This window comes from Piliocolobus tephrosceles, chromosome 19, assembly GCF_002776525.5.
Source record: "Piliocolobus tephrosceles isolate RC106 chromosome 19, ASM277652v3, whole genome shotgun sequence".
NCBI classification, from domain to species: Eukaryota; Metazoa; Chordata; class Mammalia; order Primates; family Cercopithecidae; genus Piliocolobus; species Piliocolobus tephrosceles.
In genome coordinates, this window is record NC_045452.1 from 18,899,363 (window position 1) to 18,909,039 (window position 9,677).

Below are 9,677 nucleotides of genomic sequence, written 5' to 3' on the forward strand. Positions count from 1 at the left end.
GACTTCATACACAAGGTACGAAACCAGGTTTTCCAAGGGGCTTTTATTGGCTCTCTTAGTCAACTTTAATTCCTTAAAGAAGTCTGTTTATATTTGAAAGCATGCCATTCCAGTCAAACCCTTGTTAAATAACCAGTTTCTCCAATTGTGTCCTGTTACAAAAAAAAAAAAAAGAAGAAGAAAGAAAGAAAAACAGGTTCTTACTGCACTTATGCAAATAACTATATTGCCATAAGTTAAGAACACTCACAAATAGTTTCCAAATTCTGGAGAAATCAGGTAGAGAGAAAAAAAAATATTCCAAATTTTGTTTTTGGACAAAACTTTGTTTTATAATCCTTACAGGAGCATACTTTACTCAATTGTTAAAAGCTGTAAATAGCTCAAGAAGTGGGGGTTTCTTGACTCTGAAAAACAAAACAGAAAGATCAACAACATTTTAAGCAAAAAGTCATCAAAGATTATTTCACTCTTTTATTAGTTCAGTCTATGCAATTAATTCCTGTTTTGCTTGATACATACGTGTTAGTTTTCCAGGAGAGTCTTGGATGCTGTTTTCTTTCTCTCTGCATTTAAGAGTACTCATCAAAGTTCTATGGCTGATTATAAACCACCTTTTGAAGAGAATAAAAACAAGACAACAATTGTCTATGGATGACAAAAGGGCTTAGGGCAGCCATGGTTAAACAATTAATATCATTGACTAGGAAATTTGGATACCTCTGTGGCACATAATAACTTAACATAACAATTACAATTATTATTGATAATGAACATTAGTATTGATAATGTTCATATCAGAATTATAGGAGTTTCCCATAATTTTGGAACACATACCAATAACATATTTATATAAACACAGCCCAAAGAAAGCCAAACACAATTTCATATTTGACAATGCTTCCTGTATTACTTTAATGTACCAAATAAGCCAAATATGTCATTTTTGGACTTTAGGGGACCTAATATCTAAAGGACTAATCAGGTTAGAAAAAGACATAACTTAGAATGTGATTTTGGAAAGTTTGTCAAATATCAAAAATTGAAAACATTTGATACTACAAAATAGCATCCCAGGTCACCATAAGCCATTTATTTGGCCAGAATAACTCAAAGATGTTTTTAAAGGCAAAAACCTTTGCTTACTGATAAAGGGAAGACTTAGCTTTCCAAAAAAAACTATCTCTTTTGTTTCCCTTCTTTTTTCTATAGCTTATTCAAAAGGCAAACAAAAATCTTTAATTATTTTTCAATATTACATGAAAAACTTGTTCAAGAGAGAAAGCCAAATTTTACCTTTGCATTTGTGTACTATTAATGTCAAACCCAATTCATAATAAAGCCTTATAGACAACTCTATTCAATTTTAATGTTTGACCATGAGGTAAGATTCTCATAAACCTTTTATAGCTCTTTACAATTTTCTTGTTAAAGAGTATACCAGTGCTCTAAGAAAACCTTGTTATACCTTTATTCCATATTTAATTTATGGAAAAACTGAATAATATCCCTTTAACTTAAGCCAATAGGTTCACACAGAATTTCTTTTACAAGATTAATCTTTCACAAACCTTCCACAACTTGCTCAAGCTTTATCCAACCTAACTTGAAACAATCCTTTAACCCTCTAAAGTAGGGGGGGAATATCCACATTCCCATGCTTTCGTATAATCTTCTTACCAAAAGCATATTCTACTTTCCTTACACACCTTGCATATAAAAATGTCTTTCCAGTAGTCTCAATTACATATGTTAACTCTTAGCAACTTTTATTTTTGGTGAAAAACTTGGTAAGTAAGTGGTTTTAATTGTGTTCCAGGTGTGGAGCCTAGGACACTGGGCAGAAGTGCAGATAAGGTCTGACTCTTTCTAGCATAGCTGGGGGCATGGTTAACTCAACAAGTCCCCAGGCCTTATCTAGACTCTAATGGCCCGAAAGCAGGTAAGCTAGGCAATTTTCAAAAGTCAATGATGCAGTTTATAACCTTGAAGCATTTAGCAAACCTAATATCTGACCTGCCTAATTTAGACCAAATGTCTAAAGTTTGAAGATATTTTAATTTTACCAATAATCTTTAAAAGTGTCTTTATTTCCCAGATTATTAAAGTCATGTGAACCAAAGGCATTAATGTTTCTATTTTTCTGACACAATATTTGATTTAAGTACTTATTATTTTTAAGCCAATTAATCAGAGCCCTTCCATATATCAACATCACACAGACAACATATATAAATACACAGACAGACAGAAGATCCAGTAGTTGTAAGATTTTTCAGTTGCCAATTTTTAAGTTTATGAATTGGATTACTGACTTCAGGGTGGAGCCCTTCAAGAAACAGTACCAGGAAAGCCTGCAGTTTCTAAGGCCTAATAAGCAGGCACAGCTGGAAGGCAAAACAGATCTCCAAAATTAAGGGTCTCATTTTTATATTGGATCCTGGATCCCAAAGAGAGGGAATCAGCCCATCCCCCATGGCAGTCTTATCTTTCAATGGAGGGTGGGGATGCTTCCATACTTCCTTGGTGGCCAAGAGTATGCTTTACTGATCCAAATGTGCGAAGAGCCAAGTATCCCCCCAGAACTGCCATTAGCCATCCCTAAAAGTATATTTCCCACCTAGTTATTACATAGCTAGGCTAAAAGCTCTCTTACAATGCAGAGTAATTTCTGATCTCCCCAAAAGTCAAAACTGTCAGATAACGCAGTACAAAGCAGAGCGGAGCCTTAGATTTTCAGAGTGGGCTATCTGCTTTCAGCTCCTGGGGATCCATGAGGAGAACAGAGGTTTCTCCCAAAACAGGTCCTGTGACACCTCCTATTTTTACCGACAAGTCCCAGGCTATTAAAATTTATGTTAGGTCCTCTCAGGTGGGGCATCAAGAGTGGGAAGAAGACAAAATAGTGAAAAAAATTCAGTCAACTGACAAGAAAAACTTTTTTCAGAAAACTAGACCCAAGAAGAGAAAAAAAAGCATAAAGGCCTTTTAAATATATGTATAGCTTGGATATCCATTTTTAATTAAGCTGACTTTTAACCAAATCTTGTTACCAGACTCTAGCCAGAACAAACAGCCAATATTTCTGGCTTTTGAACTTCACCAACAGTAACCTCCCAGGTGAAACCGGTAAGCCTTAACTAAGGTTATCACTTAACCCAGGTATACAAGGTATTTTCAGAGAGGTGATAAGCAGTTTTTATGAGATCTAGAATTGCCAAGGGTAGCTCAAAGGATAGCTCAGAGAAAGGAAAATTCAAACGAGAAGTCAGAAGCTGTTTATAGAGGGGAAGAGAATCAATAAATGGCAAAAGTCACATAGATATTAAACCAGAAAGGACTCATTCCCTAAAATGGGAATTGAACCTGGGTCCCCACTGTGAAAAGACAAAGCCTTAACCACTGAGCCACAGCAGTGGACAATTTTTGTTCTTCCTGGAAGGAGTCTGGAGAAGCCAATTTCAAGTTTGCAAAGGCTTTTAACAGCTCAGGATAATTTTGGGGGCTATCACATGAACCCCCAATTTCCTGTCCTCTGGATGGTGGAGACTAAGAGAAAGTACTCCCACACGATCACAAGGTTAAACTCCCAAGGACATAAAAAAAGACAAGACAGAAACATCTAGTTTTTGTTTCAGGGACTTGCCGCTAAGTTTGTAACTGACCAGTTTGCTGGGCCAACTTGAATAATGGGCTTATAGGGGTCCTAGGCCCACATTCTATCCTATAGTACCTCTTTTTATGACAGACTGACACAGAAAGAAAAATTCATAGCACAAAGTACACCGGATTCTCTAAAGCTTAAGACTAGCCCCCATGAGTCCTTTTTCATATTAATGAAATTCCTTGCAGGAGAGACAAACAGTGATTTTTATCATTTATTCAACCAGTTTGCACAGAGAGGCCAGAAGCCTGACTGGTAAGAAATTCCTACCCTTTGTCAGCATGCCAGGTTCCTGGGTTCCCTTTCTGTCTGTGGCTTTGATGGCCCTGCTTACTGTGCCATTGCTATGGGGGCCAAGCCACGTTACAAAAGGAAATCATCTTTTTCCATTTCATGGAACCACAGGCAAAAGCCTCTTAATTTTGTAAGATGCTGTCCAACAGGCTGCATGGGGAAACCAAATTAACATTTTCCATTTCAGGACACTAGCCAACCCACTCAGTGCCCAACATCAACCTGGCAAGGTTCAAACTTGCTCCCAATGGCCCTTGTCATCTTTGATCCACTCCAAGTGAGGTGGAATGCCCTCCAACCAGGAGTTTCAATATGTGGTGTCTGGGCAAGATGGAAGAGTGGACAGTCACACTGAGTGACAGAAAAGATAGAAAAGAGAAAGGAGAGAGGAAGAAAAGCATTGCCTGCCAGGGGGTGGAGAAGCCGAGGAGCTCAGGGAGGCCAAAGGTACCCATTCCATTGACACTGAATCAATAGTTCAGGAGGTCGCTTGTCAGTGGCAAAGGTAGCTTTTCCAGCAATCTGGTCATCTCTAAAGTTTCCCCCTTTGGGGAGAAGAAAGCTTCCCATGTCCCATGATTCTGTACATGCCTAATCCTGTAACCCACATCTGTCAGCAAACAGTGCAAGGCAGATTAATCCAAAGAGAATAGTGGTTAAGGTCCCGTAGTGCCTAATCCATTTCTCCTTACCAAGCGACTTTACCAAGGGGGATCTCTACCTCCCTAGATCTTAGGAAGGACTCCAACCTTCTTCAGTTGGGCCTCCAACCCAGTTTCTGACAAGCATCTTTGCCCTTTACTAAGAGGGACCTTTAACCCCCTATTTCTTAGGAGGGACCCTAACCCCAATCTATACATTACCCAGGATAAAATACCCCTCACTTACTCAAAGTCGGCCAACTGGGGCTGTGGTCTTTTTCCTTTGGGTTGGTGGGTTTCTCTGGTACTGTCCCTTTGTGGTTCACCAGAAGAATGGTACTGGAAAGGGATCCCAATCCAGACCCCAAGAGAGGGTTCCTGGACTCGCACAAGAAAGAATTTGAGGTGAGTCCACAGAGTAAAGTGAAAGCAAGTTTATAGAGAAGTAACGAAACAAAAGAATGGCTACTCTATAGACAGACCACCCCTGAGGGCTGCTGGTTGGCTGTTTTTATGGTTATTTCTTGATTATACGCTAAACAAAAGGTGGATTATTAATCAGTTTTCCAAGAAAAGGCAGATTTCCCCAGAACTGAAAGTTCCTCTCACTTTTAGACTGTATAAGGTAATTTCTGGACATTGCCATGGCATTTGTAAACCGTCTTGGTGCTGGTAGGAGTGTCTTTTAGCATGCTAATGCATTATAATTAGTGTATAATGAGCAGTGAGGATGACTAGAGGTCACTTTCATCACCATCTTGGATTTGGTGTGTTTTGGCTGGCTTGTTTACCGCATCCTGTTTATCAGCAGGGTATTTATGACTTGTGTCTTGTGATACCAGTCCTGCCGACTCCCATCTCATCCTGTGACTAAAAACGCCTAACCTCCTGGAAATGCAGCCCAGCAGGTCTCAGCCCCATTTTACCCAGCCCCTATTCAAGATGGAGTCGCTCTGGTTCTAACACCTCTGACACAGGACCAGGGCAGCAGCCAAGAAGCTCCCCTATGCTCCAGCCCCAGCTACACCAAAGTCTTCTTCCTCTGACTGGAATTCTGCCATTGTTACTGACTCATCCTGGTCTTCTAGAACTATTCCCCTGTGGAAATGACCCCCAACAAGTTCATAGGACGGTAGCCTGTGTGCCTCTGGGTCTGGGCAGCGTCCTGCCTCAGTTTCCTTCTTGTTAGGCGGGGGAAGTTTGGCAAAGACTCTCTGCCCTGGCTTCCTGGGGCCCGAGACTCCTGCATAAAGACTGTCTCAAATGTCCCTTGCCCTCCACCAAGGGATTTGGTGGGTTTTGGCCAGCTTGTTCACTGCATCCTCCTATTCTACATTTGTTGAGGACCTACTGCCTGCACCAGGTCTCATCTCTCTCGGGGCTTTTGGTCCCCAAAGGGTGTTTATATTCATTACTTCAACTAGTCCTAGGGAGCTGGGGTCAGGCAGCTGAAGTGACTTGCCCAAGGTCACATAGCTGGTAGACAAGAATAAAGCCCCCTACAGAACAGAAGACTCTCCAACCCGATGGAGTTCCCTTGGGGCTTGGGCATGGGTGGGGAACAAAGTGTGCCGATCAGGGCCATCCCGGGAAGGGGGAGGTGCAGGAGTGTGGGGACCCTGGTAGGGTTGGGGAGGATATATTTAAATCTGGGGCTTCGGGTGCTAAATCCCAGTCCCCACTCACAGCTGGGCAAAGTGTGGAGGATGGGACAGCCCCTGGGCTAGGCATCCTCGACCAGGGCTCATCCTTGAGCCTCCAATTTCCAATTTACTTGGGGGATAATCAAACAAAAGAATATGAAGCCTGGAAAGATCCTCAGAGATTATCTCATCTGATTCTTTCATCTGACCAGGAGGGACACTGTGGCCCAGGGAGGATTTATCTTTGGCCCAAAGGTCACGTAGCAGACTGGAGTCCAAGCTGGGATGACAGCCAGACTCTCCCAACCTCCAGCCTTGCGCTGTCACCCCTCCCAAACCGACTTGGAATCCCCCAGGTCGTCCATTCAGGGGTGCAAGGGGGCCCAAAGGAAAGCAGACTAAAGGACTTTGGCTGCCGGGAACACCCAAAGGCCTGCACTGGCTCTGCCCTCTACGTGGCCCTGCCCCAGGCAGCATTCCCAGGGCACAGAGCCAGGGCTGCAGAGGGAGGATGCCAAGTGGAGCCTCCCTCCCTGCAGCTTCTAAGGGAAAAGGGTTGAGTCGGCAGCACTGGAGAGGGAGACAGCTCCTGGCTGGCTCCAAGCCTTCAGGCTTAGAAAACCTGACCTTCTGAGGAAACGGAGATGGAGAGAACGATCAGTGGGACTTGGGGAGAAACAGGCTGGGGACACAGGAAAGGTTTTGTCAAGGGCCAGCTGTGTGCCTGGCAGTGTTTCATACCGCCCTCAACAGCTCCTCTGCAGAGAAGAGCTGCTCAACCCACTTCACAGGTGAGGAGGCTGAGGTCTGAAAAGCCAGGCAACTCACCAGGTTCTGGGGCCAGCTCATTTGGCTCCCGGCCATGCAATGTCCCAGAGAAGAGCCTCCCATTCCTCTAGGTGCAGGGCAGCTGGCAGGAGTCAGAGCAGACAAGAGAGAACTCTGGAATATTACACTTCAATATTTTCCCTCCCACTAGCTTTGACCAGGCCTGAAAATTCCTCCATTTGTGCGTCATCCGTTGGTGTCCCAGCCTTTCTGACAATCTCCTCAGCTGGTCAGGTGGCCTGGAGACAGAGCTCCAGCCCTGGGGCAGACAAACCTGGGTGATGACTCAGCTCCCCCTCCTAGCTGTGTGACCTTGGGCAAGTTTACCTCTCTGAGCCTTGGTGTCCCTGGGCCAGAAAAACATGGGGAGGCCAAGACCATCAGAGCCCACTGGTGGAATGCCCAATGGGGGCGCTCCCCACCGGCCACCCATCAGTAAAGCTGTGTGCCCTTTCCCAGGCACCCTGGAACCCAGGACAACAGCATGACCAGGAGGAGTGCAGGCCCAGGGTGGCTCTCATCACCCTGCTATCACCACCAGCAGCAAAGGAGTAACCCCAATGCAGAAACCCAGGGTATGGACCCTGTTTCCCCAGCCACCCCCACCCCCACCCTTTCCCCTGCCCCCAGAAGCTGGCTTTTCTGCCCCACCCGTTCTGTGGGCCTTCCACGTCTTGACTCCTCTAATCCTTCCAACAATGCTCTGAGGTGGGCACACGTGTTACGTCGTCTGTCCCTTTTACAGACGAGATAGATGAGGCACATACTGACCACGAGCCAAGCCCCTGACCACCATCCTGCACTCGCCCACGTTCTAGCCCAGGGTCAGGAGAGGGTGTGAAAATAAGCACATTCAGTCAGCCCTTACAAAGCACCGCGTGCTTCATGTATTTAAAACATAAAATGTGTGCCTGTCAAAAAAGGAGACAGGACAGTAAACATGACGATTCCTGGCGTCCGCTATGCAGGCTGTGAGTGGCAAGTCACAGATCTAATTGTTCAGGCGCAGAGATCAATTTCAACAAAGGAAGACGCCAGCGCCTCCTGCTGGGCAGAGCCCCCGCACCCGGGAACCTGTGACGCTCCCCGCCCCCGCCTGTCCCACCAGCCCGTCCCCTCAGGGAAATTTGGGGCAGGCCACGGCGCCCATGCACTCGCTTCTTCCTCCAAACCCCCGCAGTCCCCGCAGCACCCCCCCGCCACACACACACACACACACAAACCGGCTTCCTCCCGCCAGGAGGGCCCCGGGTCTGGTTCTACCGAATCCCCCACGTTGACCCGCCCAGGGGCTGGGAAAGTTTCGCCCTCCGGACCCAGGTTCCCCATCCTGGGCTTTCAGGACGTCGGATCCCAAAGGTGTTCAGCGGAGTGGGGCGGGCTGTCATGTTTTACAAAAGGGGAAACTGAGTCTGGAGAGCGCCAGCGCCGCACCAGGCCCTCTGCCCCAGCGGGAAATCTGCTGTTTGATGGAGGTGAAACCGAGACTCAGGGACACTGAGGGGCAGCAACTTCCTCCCCGGACACGACAGACTGACCAGTGGCAGAGCCAGCATGCTGGAGCGTGTGGCTGGCGCCAACCTCTCCCTTTCTCCCTGCAAAAGGAATGGGAACGACGCCCCCACGCCAGGCTCGGGGAGCCCCTCCCTCTCCACCCGCTTCGGCCTCAAGCCCTGGCTCGTGGCTCCCTCTGCATAGCCCAGGGCTCAGGCAAGCAGGACCCCCACAACCACCACAGCGCCAAGGGCCCAAAGGCCAAGGACCCTCCTCTCTCGGCCTACAACCCCGGGCCTCCGCAGCGCCGGGAAAGTGCCTTTGCGCTTCCGGCTTCGGGTGAAGCCGAGCAGATCCGAACAAGGCCGAGTCTGGCCGAGTGCTGCCGAATACAGCCGAGCAGAGCCGAGCCTGGCCGAGTGGAGCCAAGTATCGCCGAATAGAGACGAGTCCAGCCGAGCGGAGCTGCGGTGGGGATACCACGCGGCGACTGGGCGAGGCCTGAGGACCCGTGGCGCCCCCTGCCGGGCCTGGGAAGCACAGAGCCACCTCCCAGCTGTCCCCGCAGCCCTGCGACTGGCCTTTGAGATGGGCGTGGGAGCCCATTTTCCGGATGAGGAAACTGAGTCTACGAAAGGTTCTGAGGCTGGCTCAAAGGCACTCAGCGCCAAGAGGTAGTGGCGCTGGGGTTCAAACCCGATTGTGTGGCCAGGAGCTCACCTGCCACTGCCGCCCACCTAACAGGCATCGTGCGTTTGTTCCGTTCTCCCTCTGGTAGCTGCCGTTTGATACGGCCCAGCAGGGAGAACCCCTCCCTTCTGAAGAGCAGGCGCAGGGTCCTGGCTGGAGCTCAGAGGCAATCCCTGATCTTACAGAGGGAGAGACCAGGCAGGCTCTGGGGCCTGTTGGGCCAGCAGTTCCCCTGAGCAAATATTGACACATTTGCTGGCCTTTAAAGCGGACAGAAGGGTGGAGAGGCCACATCCCAGCTCTTCCCCTGCTGGGCTCCGATACACCCCACCCCCACCGTAGGCCTGTTTCTCCACCTGTAAGATGGTGACAGAGGAGGTGGGCTCCAGGAGAGTGTGAGCCAGAACCTGAGGTGTCTGGAAC

General features: G+C 47.4%; 1 long non-coding RNA gene across 1 annotated transcript; it reads right to left on the bottom strand.

Moving 5' to 3' along the window:
* Positions 1–359: 359 nt before the first annotated feature.
* On the bottom strand, positions 360–7,515 carry LOC111548867. Its single transcript, XR_002733541.1, has 4 exons — positions 7,071–7,515; positions 4,847–4,977; positions 523–614; positions 360–407 (listed from the first exon to the last, which is right to left on the bottom strand). It is a non-coding gene; the product is annotated as an uncharacterized LOC111548867 (long non-coding RNA).
* Between the last annotated feature and the right edge of the window lie 2,162 nt (positions 7,516–9,677).